General features: G+C 51.2%; 1 protein-coding gene across 2 annotated transcripts in view; it reads left to right on the top strand.

The window, feature by feature from the left end:
* The first annotated feature begins 3,968 nt into the window (after window positions 1-3,968).
* CALN1 (calneuron 1) overlaps window positions 3,969-12,315 on the top strand; it is a 426,991-nt gene continuing 418,644 nt past the window's right edge. Inside the window, exon 1 of one of the 2 annotated variants that reach the window (XM_070412846.1) lies at window positions 3,969-4,106. The gene's annotated coding sequence lies outside the window, so the exon portion shown is untranslated. The remainder of the gene's footprint in view (window positions 4,107-12,315) is intronic. The other variant, XM_070412841.1, reaches the window with a different exon arrangement.

Genomic DNA, 12,315 nt, shown 5'->3' with positions numbered 1-12,315 from the left:
GAGGAGTGGAAAGAGGTGAAGAGGATGATGTGAAGGACTGCAAACACATTTTTAAAAATATATATTTTTTATTGATTTCAGAGACGAAAGGAGAGGGGGAGAGAGATAGAAACATCAATGATGAGAGGTAATCATTGATCGGCTGTCTCCTGCATGCCCCACACGGGGGACTGAGCCCGCAACCCAGGCATGTACCCTGACTGGGAATCGAACAGTGATTTTTCTGGCTCATGGGATGACGCTCAACCAGTGAGCCACGCTGGCTGGGCCTGTAAAAACATTTGCCCGCTCTCCCCACATCCTTACCCCTGCCAGTAGAAGAGGGAACGGTTTTGCTCTCTGTGATTTGCCTTTCTGCAGCCCCTCTCTATAACAGCCTCCCAAGAGAAGCGGGCTTGCTAATCACCAGGCAGAGGCCAGACATGGATGAGCGGGCAGGGTCTGGTCCCTGTAGTCAGAAAGTTCATGGCCATGCAGGGCCACTGTGTGGCTCTTCCTGTCTTTTTTGCAGAAACCCCCCTGGACAGGGCCTTGCTCACAGCAGGCCTTGCCCCTTTCTATCTGTGTCTCATCATCAGGCATTCAGTGTGGAGGAGAAGGCACCAGGGTTCTCCCTTGAACCTCCCAGCCTAGGGCACCTTGTCCAGGCTCTGCCCAGGGGTCCTTTCTTCTCGGTGGGCTGTTCTCAGAACATAGACCCCCGAGGGGATGAAATGAGAGATGAATTAGGCTCTCCAATCGCCTAATAGCCTACATTGCCCAAGTCCCAAGATATTAGTGAAATGTATCAACATTTACCTGACGCACCTAACGTAGCTAAATAATAAGCAGAATGGTAATGTGCTCGCTACCCAGAGTCCTTCCCTGCTGGGCTGCCGTTCAGTTCAGGTCTCTCGAGGTTGACTTCCTCAGCTGCGCCTTAAGATTCTTTTGTTTTGAATCCAGTTGATCTAAAATTAGCCTGGGAGCCTTTTTTTCTTTTTGATATTTGCAAATGTGGTATAATAACAACTATGTAATATAAGGATGTGCCAATGGGCCCCAACCTGCAGAATGATCTTAAAACTTTACTCTCTCTTGTAATTTCTTGTAATCTGTTAACATTTTATATGACAAAATATGTGACATGTGCCAAAATGTTCTGATTATGGCTTGATCATGACTATTAGAACACTCCAATTTGGAAAATTCTTGTCCAGTCAGGAAAACAAACCACATTCCATGTTTCAAACAGATGGCATTTAGGCAGAGAATTAGTTACCCTGGACGTGCAAAGTAGAAATAACCCAACAATTAATAATTGCAGAACAGCTTCTATCCCCAGCACTGGGGAAACAAAAGGGAAGAAGTGGTCTCATCTGGCCTAGGAGGGGGCTAGTGCTCAGACCCCTGAGGGAGCCATCAACCCAGCAGGACTGCCATGCTGAGGGGCAGAGGGTGCAGCGGGGGTGGGGGGTGGGGGGGAGACTGTGGCATGGCTGGTGGTCTGACCCCCGAGGGAGCCATCAGGACTGCCATGCTGAGGGGCAGAGGGTGCAGGGGGGAGGGGGAGGGGGAGACTGTGGCATGGCTGGTGGTCTGACCACTGAAGGTCATAGCCCATCTACTGCCAGCACCGCTACAACGAGGGCAGAGCTGGTGCTGGACTTAGAAGGGGGTGCAGTGAGGCTGGTCTTAGCAGGAAGTAGCAAAGCGACCCTCTGCGGCTTTCTTCCTCCTCGCCTGCATTTCTCCCTCTGAGTCCTTGTTTGGCTGAACCAGCAGGAAGCCAGTGGGCAGGGACGCCTGGGAACAGTGGTCTGCAGAGCCCACTGTCCAAGCTGAAGGGCCATAGGGAATAACCAGAGCTTGCAAAAGCAGATTTGTGGACAGGCTCATTTCAAGGCTCCACAAATCACTCCCACCTTGAACGGAGATTAGGCCTCCTGAGTTGTATTCTGATAAGCTTATCTGGTACAAGTCCAATAAAGTTAAGCTCCCTCGGATAGGAATGAAGAGGTGGACGTTCCCACTTGTCAATCACAGGAGAAGAGGCAGGTCATGATTAAACGAGTGCAAACAGTGAACCTTGGACTGGAGGAGAGGGGACGCCTGCTTCTCTCTGGGTGTGGTCTCTTCAGTGTGACCTTGGAGAGGTCGGAACGCTCTCAAGGGCACTTCTTGGTGGTGGATGTGGCAGACAGCCTCCCTCTCCCTTACTCAGCTGGGGCTGAGGCAGAGCTGCGTCAGCCACCAGCTTTCTGTTGCTCTCTGGGTTCATGGCCCTTTGTTCTGAGGAACCACGGAGGGAGTGGAGGAAAGACTTATGGGGCATGGAGGCCCATGGAGGGTCCTAGGGCCAGCTCCTGGGTTATAGGAACCCTCCTGAGCGGGTTAGCTAGAGTAACGTGGGGAGACACCTCCATTTACCCTAAGCAAAGGGGGGCCAGGCTGTTGTTGTTCTCCACGTGAATACTCTCTTCGTTGTCAGTCTGAGAGTTGTGGGACTTAACTTGATTAATGAAACTGGAAAAGAGATCCCAAGGGTTTGGGGGGGGGGCAGGTAGTAGGAATAGAGCTTGGAATTCCCCTCCAGATGTTTCCTTGTCCAGTGGTTCTTGGGCATCTCTGCCATGCCAGCCTCTACTGACTCCAGAGTCCACCTTCCTGGGAGGTGCCCATGAGGAGCCACAGGGCCTGGGGTGGTGAGTCTGGGAACACTTTGTGTCAGGTACACACCTCCCGCCTCACCCCAGCCCCGAGCTCACCGTTTTCTGTAGCGAGAGAGGGTGCCATATGCACGCCTCTCTGGGAGAAGGAGACAGGAAATTACATTGAACTGATGTCTCAATGGGCGATGGCAGATTCTTCGCTGACAACGTTTTTATTGCCAGTGGATGTGAGGACCCTGGCATGGGGGGAAGGAGGGGAGGAAGATGCCAGGCAAGGGTAAAGCGGACACAAAGAAAGATAGGGAGAGACAGTATTGCTCGGTGATTTTGCCTAAGGTCAGCCAGAAAGGGCTCTCTCTCTGACCTTGGTCAGTCTGAGTTGGATGCGCGCAGCCCCGTCTCCCAGAGCAGAGGCTGCGATCGGGGTGAGTGTGTGCCCCTCTCCATCCCTTGTTCACTCTGAGGCCCTTGGGGACGATTTCACATAGTGTTTCTCAAGAGTTTTTAGTGCACGCCCTCTGCGGTTAAGCTTAGAACAAGCTTTCTAAGGTCTGTGTTTCGACTTTTGCTTCCTCTCTCTGTTAAGAGCACTGCTGTTTAGCTTAAAGCTACTATTTTACAAATGAGAACATCCAGGCTCAGGAGGGGATGGGTCACACATGTGGGCTCCCTCCTGGCCTTGTTCTGTGTCACAGCTATTTCTCTTGGTGTCCTACCTGTAAAATACAGGTGCCTGGGCGGTGGTGGTGGGGGCGGGGGGGGGGGGTGGTCATCTAGCTGGCTGCAGGTTACGTGCCTTTGCATCTGGGTGTTTGGAAGGTGGGCATGTGCATGGACAGGCATGTATGTGTACATGGACAAGCATGTGTGTGTACATGGGCAAGTATGTATGTACATGGGCAGGCGTGTGTGTTTAAGGGTAGGCATGTGTGCATGCAGCTTACGTGGTGGCTGTCACCCAGCAGTGCTCCCAGGAGAGGAGCACAGCAGAGACCACTCCGTCCTGGGGCGCTGTCCATCAGTTCCAAGTCTGGAGAGGGTGTCCCCGGAGCCATCGCACCCAAGGAGGCCGCCTTTCTCGCTGCTCGGAGAGACAGCCCGTGGACCACTGATGCCCTGTGGTTCTGATGCAAACCGTGCAGCCGCGACCTTCCTGCCTGCACTTTTCCACCTTCACAGCTCCGTCTCCCTGCTGAAGTGAGGTCTGCAGGACGCTGTTCCAGCAGCAGCCACGGCAGCAGCCAGAGCAGCACCGGCACCCTCCAAATTGGGACTCTAGCCCTTTAAATCTGCTCAGTTACCAAAAAAGAAGAGGCACCAGACCCTGTTAATTAAAGCTCGCCCTGGTCCATCATTCTGAGGAGCTGCAGTGCTCTGCTCCTTCCTGATGGCTTAGAGCTTCTCCTTAACTCCCAGCCATGGATCTTGGAGAATTTCCCCCGAGATCAGCAGGAGGTATGATCCTTATCGATGGCACTCTGGGGCTTATGTGGCTCGAAATCAATAGTACAACCGACTGCATGGATGCTGCCTGGCCCCCCTTCCTTCCCCTCTTCCCCTCTGCCTCCTCTCCAATTTCCCAGCTTGTGTTTAGTTGAGACAAATCAAGTTTTCATGGGTTTCAGAGGAAGGGGAGGGGCTGGGGGGTCTGGAGGTAGCTCCCAATGTGTTCGCTTCGGTCCTGGCTTCACCCGGCTGCCTCAGGGGCTGGAAGGAGCCAGGAAAGATGTTTCTTCAAGCTCGGAATCATGCAAACCCATCCATCCCCTCCTGGCCGGGTCCCTTCCCTCTGGTTAGAATGAAAAGGGCATAACCCTGACTTGACTGGCTCCTTAAATCAATGAGCTGCCGGGTCAGTGTGAAGATGGCTGTGCCCGTTATTGGGAAACTCATTGCATACAACTTTCTCTCCGTGCCTTGTCCCGGCAGGAACACCTGTCCCCCAGGCTCCCCTCCCCTGTACTCTGAATGCTGCTCGGTGAAATGCTTGCTGCAGGATTTCAGGAATCCATACCCCTCTCCCTGTGCCTTTTGAGGAAACTCACTTCCAGACGAGTGTAAGGTTCTGTTGCAAAGAGTTGTTTTTATTCAGGAATCTGCTCTAGCCTGGCAGAGAGGAGAGATTTATCTTCTTCTTCTTCTTTTTTTTTACATTGCATTTTGCAAATTGTACTAAAGCCCAGAGAACATCTATCTGCAAATCCTTCTTTGATTTGTTTTTGCCCCCACAGCTTCCTCCTGGGAAATGCTCTTCTCGAGTCTTTCCCGAAGGAAAGGTTCCCCTCAGTCAGCTTGACACGACTTCACAGATGTCCCTGAAAGCCAGGCCCCGGCGGAGGGAGCCATTTTCATCGCCCGAGTAGCAGTCCCCAGGGGCCCGGAGCAAGGGGCCATGTGCCTTGAGAGGAGGCTTCCAAACTGCCCCCCCTGCCCCCCAGGAGAGTAGCTTAGGAGGGAAAGCCCTTGGACTGACTTTCCCAGGGGCTTTAAAACACGGTGGGCGATTAACATCGCTGTTCGAGCTTTGAGAGGGATCTGAGCCAACACACAGCTCACAGGAGTGGGGATTTCCCCCCAAAGTTACTGCCAGCCGATCCTAAACTGTTTACACAAACAGTTACGGTGTGTGCAGCGACATCCTTTCCAATCCCCCAGCATAAGGCTGGGAACTTTCTCCGATGACTGTCCCGGAAGCCAGCATGTCTGCCTCCCAGATGCCACGGGTTCCATGTGATTCCAAGTCTCAGAATAATGAACTCTCAGCTGTGGCTTCGGCTAGGAGACTAGTCGCAGCTTGATGGAATTCCTAATCACCGTGCCCATCGGTGGGCTCCCTGATAGGTTCCCAGGGAGGCGGCCAGGGAGAGAGGTTTCCTGCAAACAGAAGCCACCGCGGAGGTAGGATGAGGGAAGCCCGAGCAGAATGAGGAGAGGAGGCCTGTGGGAGGCGGCATTCTGGGCTGGGTGCGCTCCTCCAGGTTCTGCTTCCCAGCTGGTCTGTGAATGGCTCAGCGAGGGTCGGGCTCACGCCCTGGGGCTGGGGATGTGAGTAGGACTGTGGTCCTGGAAGCAGGGTGACCCGAGCTCATAGAATCTATGACATAGATGGAGGGCCCAACCCGGGAGCTCCTCTCATAGCTCTTGTCCCCCACCTTCTGGGGAACCCACCGTCCTGGGCCCTCTGCCCCTCCAGGTGCTATTGCTCAAGAGTCCACACCCTTCTTCCGCCCAGAGAAACGGGGCTTCACAAAGTCCCTCCCAGGGGTAGATGTCACTGTTGTGTGATCGTGTCCTTGGACTGGTGGGATCTGTGAACAGTGAGGAAAGGAGTAGACGGTTCCTTTGTGTCCATTTTTCTTTGCAACTTAATGATGTATGTATGTGTTTTGTTTTTAATTTATTGGATGGCTGCTGGCTTTCAAGGAGCTGTAAACAGATCCTAATGGAGCCTGCTTAGACCTGGCGACGTGGTGGTTTTGTGGTCCTCGGGTGTTCTTTCCGTGGCCTTGGTGGTGCTCCATCACCAGGGTGTTGGAGTGGAAAGGGCACGGCCTTGGGAGATGACAGGTCTTCACTGGCATCTCAGTTCCCCATACTTGTGTGCGGCCTACGCCAGTTACCTAATAATCTCTGGAGCCTTAGTTTCTTCATCTGTAATATGGTGAAGTTGTCAGGATCAAATGGAATAATTTAGCTAAAGTCTGTGCACACAGAAGGTACAAAATAATGTTTTCCCCTTCCAATTGCAAGCATCTGCCTTGTGTTAAGACTTCAGTGGTTCTCAACCTTGGCTGCACATTAGAATCACCTGGGAATCTTTTAAAAATCCTGATTTCTGGGCCTCATTCCTCCGGAGATCAGGATTTTAAAAAGATTCTCAGGTGATTCTAATGTGCAGCCAAGGTTGAGAACCACTGTGTTAAGTAAACCTTAACGGGGAGGGTGGAACCTTTTAAACAGGTCCAATGGCTCCTTCACTGGCCCTGGCCCCTGACTTCTCTGGGACAGGGGCAACCTCTTCCGTGTCATCACACCCTCCTGATGGCCAGCATAGGACCCAGTGCGGGGCTGAAACTGCATAAAGCATTCATACACGAAGGTCTGTGGGCATTTAACCTTCAACATAGGTGATTTTTAATGACTAAGCGAAACCACTTCTCCCTCAATTCACTTAAGAAATACAACTGAGCCAGACAGATCAAAGAGTCCCATGACTGTAATACATTCGGACTAAAATATCTCCTTTGAGAACTGTAATAAAAAACACCTTCTGCACAAGGACCTGCGCCAGGTGCCCGTGGGTTCCTAGAGCGTCCCTGGGGCCAGGCTGCTGCCGAGGAGAGCCCAGGTGACCACTGCCCCCCCGGGCCACGTGCTGCTTTCTCTTCCTTGTGCTCTGAAGAGAAGAGGCTCTGAAGAGGGAAAACAGCTCTAGTTGGAAGGAGGCACGTTTCCTGTCTCTCTGCTGTGTAGAACAACTCAATATCTCAATCAATTAATCAATAAGTCTGTCTGTATGTAGCCACTACTATTGGGGAAAGTCATTGATTTAATACATATATATCAAAATAATGATAATAATAACTAATATCATCACTGCCACCTAATAGTCACTAGGGTCTCCTTGGCTTCCAGCTGGGGGTACTGGCCTGAGAGTGACACAGCTCTGCTCCGGAGCAGGGGACCAGGAGTAGACAGGGTGGCCCTGGAAGACTGGTAGAGGCCATGACAAGCCAGAGCCAAGTACACTTGGGAACATAGGAGAGATGGTTAAAACGGTTCTTCTAACTACTGCGTTTAGAAAAGGTTGTAGGTGGCAATGGTGGAAGCAAGAAGGCCAGCTAGGAGGCACATAAAAAATCCCAGTGCGAGGGGATATGGCTAGACCAGGGGGAGCAGTGGAGGTGTGAAAAGTGCTAGGAATCTGGATTTTTAAAGTTTTTTTCCTTCCTTCCTTCCTTCCTTCCTTCCTTCCTTCCTTCCTTCCTTTTGGATGAAGGCAATGGAATTTGCTGATGGATTATATAGTTGTGTGAGAGAAAGAGATGAGTCAAGGATGACTCAAGCTTCTTTGGCCTCCAATGGGGATGACTGGGTTTGGGAGAAGATCAGGAATTGGGTGTTTCTCCTGTTAACTTCAAGATGCCTGGTGGAGCATCCCTGCAGAGATGTTGAGTAGGCAGTCCTGAGTTCATAGCAGAGACCTGGGCTGGATACCGAGCCTTAGGAGCCATCAGAGCACAGGCGGTATTTAAAGCTGTTTCAGATGAGATCGTCAGGAGCTTGGTAGCTTGGTTATGGATGGAGAAGACTAAGGATTTTAAGGCGTTACAACTATTTACAGGTTAAAGAGAGGAGGTGAAGCCAATTGTGGAGACCGAAGAAGAGTGCCTCTTCTGTTTAAGACAGTTCACCCCTTCCTGTACTTTATCTCCTCCCCTCTCCTGGGAGCAAGGTTCATAGATCACCCTCCCCATTTTCAACTTAATCCCTTTCTCCTGGTTTCTTCCCACCTCCTCAGAGACCTGCTCAGATGGCGCTCGTCTTAAAAATAACCTGCCCTTGACTCCTAAGTGCTACATTGCTTTTATCCTATTTTTCTCTTTTCCTCCACAGATAAATGTTTCTTTCTTTCAATATTAATTAAATAAGTACTGTATGCCAGGCAAGAAGGATATAGACACAAAAAATAGACGTTATCTACTTGAAAGAATATCTATTTATTTCTACCTTTTCTACTTCCATAAACCATTTTTGATAGCATTTTGGATGTATAATGGGACATAATATATATAATTGTAAAGCAAGCACAAAAATTCTGTACTAAAGAAAATACAATTTAGAATAGAAGAGCAAGCTCAGAAAAAATAAAATGCCCACATAAAGGTCATCAGGTGTATAAGAATATAATTGAGCCACCAATCTGATCCCAACTTTCTGGTCAGAAAAAGGAAATTCTTTTAAAAATTTAACCATCCAGAAATTTTTCATACCATGATTACATGGATCCATACCTTTTACACTGAACATCCTCTTTCACCAGCACCCAGAGCAAGAAACGGGACATAATTCACACCCCAGGCTCTCCCTTTGTGGTTATTTCTAGTCAGTACTCTCCACAAGGGCCGACATGATCAATTTCCCCATTGCAAGCTTTCTGGGAATTACTTTTTGAGTTTCATTGCTCGTGAGATGATATGCGAGTTCCTCAAGGAAACATGTTTTCTGGAATTTAATTCTCAAAGAGTATTTTTTCCCCCCCCTGGGGTTTTATTTAAGAGACACTGAAAAAATGAGATAGACTATACCTTGGCTATTTCCATAGCATATTCTGGATGGCATATACACATATGTGTTTATGTAATGAAATATAAAATTAGAAACTAAAGATAAAAATGGGCAAAGAGTGGCAGTTATTTAGCATCATTTGAAATTTGATCGTGGACAGTCAGAAGTAGAACCTGCAGCGGATGTTGTGTTAAATGCCAGAGGGACTGAGCAAGACAGGGGCCGGGGAGTGCCCCTCGGACTTGGAGAGTAGGAGGCAGCTGGCCCAGTTTCCTGGAGTGATGGAGGCAGAAGCCACACTGAGGGAGGACAAGAATAGACGTGGAGCTTTGACGTGATGGCTCTGAGTTGAGACCTCTATTTCTAGAAGGTCCATTCTCCTGGGAAGGAGAGGGTGGTAGGCAGTGAAAGTTGCAAAACCCAAGGAAGGGTTTGGTTTATTTCTCAGTAGAATGGGAGAGACGGAATCATGGTCTGGGAGAAATAGGTAGTCAAGAGAGAGAGGAGAGAGATAAAGGCGAGAGGAAAGAAAAAGAAGCAAGTACCTAGATAAAGTCTCATACTGCACATGCACACAATCACATACACACAGACACACGCACACACATGCACACACACACACACATACTCAACCACTAACTTGGATTCTCCCTCTAACTTTTTCTGGCCACGGACCCCTCTCCTTGCCATCGTTCTCCTTTGTTTCGAAGCCAAATGGCCCTTAGCAACCGCACACCCTGTGGGGGCTCCCACAGGATGTGATCCAATCGGGCCTCTCCCTAAGGGAAGGGCACTGTGGGATCTGCTGGACTTGATTTCAGCCATCTGTCCCACGATGTCAGGGCTGCAGGGGCCTGCGTGTCCTTATTTTCCAAATGAGGACACTGAGGCCCAAGCCTTCCTGTTGAGGAAGAGCCAGCAGCGGCAGAGCTGAGCCCCAGGCCTCTGGGGGGTCTTGGTGGTAGCTTCAGCCCGCATTTCCAGAGCCCGCCCTCTGAGCTCTCAAACCTGAGCATTTCTCAGATTGCAGCAAGCATCTGAATCACCCGAGGGTTTGTGAAGACCCAGATTCCCTGCCCACCGCCCCCCCTCCCCCAGCATTTCAGATTCAGTGGGACTGACATGGGGCCAAGAGCTTGCATCTCTACCCGCCTCCCAGGTGATACAGAGGCTGCTGGCCAGGGGGCCACGCTCTAGGGACACTGCAGGGGAAGTGCTGTTGGCGGGGTGACAGGGAGGGAGCAAAGGGAACCTGGCTCCTGGGAGCTTTCCCTTCGGGCTGCTCTCATTTCCCAAAGGTGAGGCCCGAATGAGGTGGAGGGGGCCAGCTGCCAGCCCTAAGAAGATGAGCCACCCCCCCTTCTAGCCACCAAAGATCCAAAGAATGCGGCGGGGCAGGCTGCGCTCTGAGAGTAATCCTGGCAGAGTCTGGCTGTTGTTAACCAGGCTGTCGTTAACCACAGCACAGCCTGGGCCATGACATCCCTCCCCCACCCCGGAGACAGTCACAGGGAACTTGCTGGTGGGCTCCGGGCTGGGGCTGGGAGAGTTCACTCCTCTTCCAGCAACTGGAGAGCAGCTCCCCTCCCTGTCCCCAGGGGAAGGGGGAGTGCCTTGCTGGGTGGGACCCAAGGTTTTTCTTCTGCATATTCCATTATCTTAGGGCTCAGAGCATATGTCAAATGAATTCTGTGTCTGGCAGGTTATTACGCACTGAATTAGTGTGGTGAAATAAAAACTATAATAAAGCCGTACCAGACTCTTAAATTGTTAAAATTTATTATAAAATGTGCATAGTTATTAACTGATTTTTGCCCGTGTGCGTTTGCCTGTGCCTGAAGGCAGAGAAGATGAAAAGTGACTCTGTCAACAGGAGGCCCGGAGTGGCTCCTGGAATTCTCCACAGTCCCAAGGGCAGCACATGCCCAAGTCCCGGGGAGCACCGGGCCTCTCCCCATGCTGATGCCCACGGCTCTCCAGGCTGCAAGTCTCGGGCGCAGGGGAGGGAGGTTGTCCCCTGCAAGGTGAGGTGTGCGTCCACGGGGCCTTGTGCTTCTCCAGTGTTCGCACCCGGAGGCTCCCTTACTCACCCTCCAGTCCTGGGACCCAATGTTCGAGCTCTGGAAAGCTGTTGCAAATGGGCTTCCCCATGTTCTTTCTGCCATATCCTCAGGCCTGTTTCCTACTCTGCCTTTTGAGAACCTTAGAAGGTGCCAGATTTTCCTGGGCCCAGCTGAGACTGTTTTCCTGATGGGCCCATCCCCGAGGCGCCATGCACTGGCTGCCCAGCCTCCCGGGCCTTCTCCAGAAGTGAGCGGGTGATTTCTCCCCACTGTCCCGCTGTGGGACGTTGGGGGATGGCGCTTTCTCGGTTGCAGAGAGAGATGCTCTGGAGTGACCCCAGGACAGAAGGGGCTTCCTGCACATTCTGAATCAGGTCCCGGGTTGCTGTTGTTGACCCTGATGCCAACCCCCTGACGGAGGCTGTTGTGATTTTGAGCGACATCCTCCTTGGCTTTTCAGTCTCAGTAGCCACCTAGAGACCAGCTAGACTGTAATTTCACTTGAAGCTGGAGATGCTTTGGCCAAGAAAAAGTGGGCGAGAAAAGCTCAGAATGTTTCCCAAATATAAGGCTGAAAGTGTGCCTTCCTCTCTGCCACTGTACCCTGGAGCTGCCCTCGGGGGCACTGCGGATTCCACCCGAGCATCCAGGACCCCAGGCACCATCTTCAAGTCCTGGGGGCACTGGGCCCTGATCATGGGGACTCTCAGCCTGGCCTGTGTAGTCCATGTGAACTGAAAAACGCAGGGCCAGCGTGGGAGACCTCCGTGGTCCCTCTGGGAGGTGTGCTCCAGCCTATTTCTATTTAGTCTCTATGTAGAGGCACTGCCCACGTCTGAGTTCACCATCAGTGCACCCCAAAGTCTGAGGTCCTGCTTCCTGTGGATGTACTGCTTTTGTTGGGACCCCAGTGAACCCACTTTCTGACCCGGGGACACTCAGACTGCCATTTGAGTGAGGAGTTGTGAGGAAGGTGGCCTGTATTTTCAAGACTATTGGATGGTGCAGGTTGCTTTCTCCCCTCCAGTCACTGATTTGGAGAAAATGAAGTGATACCAGCAGAAATGTAAGCCACCTAAGGTCCAATGACAATCCAAAACCCTAAATTCTCCCTCTTCTTCCCGTTGCCCCATCAAAGCCGACAGAGAGTCCACGGGGAGAGCAGGGAGAGTAACAGTGTTTGGCTTCAAAGAGAGTGATGGGTTCATTCCTTTCCCACCTCCCCTTGGCATGGCTGCGGGGTGCGCACACAGCATAGCAAGATTGCATCAATATGTAACAGTGAATGAAATCTGGTAAGTTCATCAGCATCG

This window comes from Myotis yumanensis, unplaced genomic scaffold, assembly GCF_028538775.1.
Source record: "Myotis yumanensis isolate MYYU_CA2020_CCGP unplaced genomic scaffold, mMyoYum1.0.hap1 SCAF_4, whole genome shotgun sequence".
NCBI classification, from domain to species: domain Eukaryota; kingdom Metazoa; phylum Chordata; class Mammalia; order Chiroptera; family Vespertilionidae; genus Myotis; species Myotis yumanensis.
Note: the sequence above shows the minus strand (reverse complement) of the source record. Positions and strands in the feature narration are given on the sequence as shown.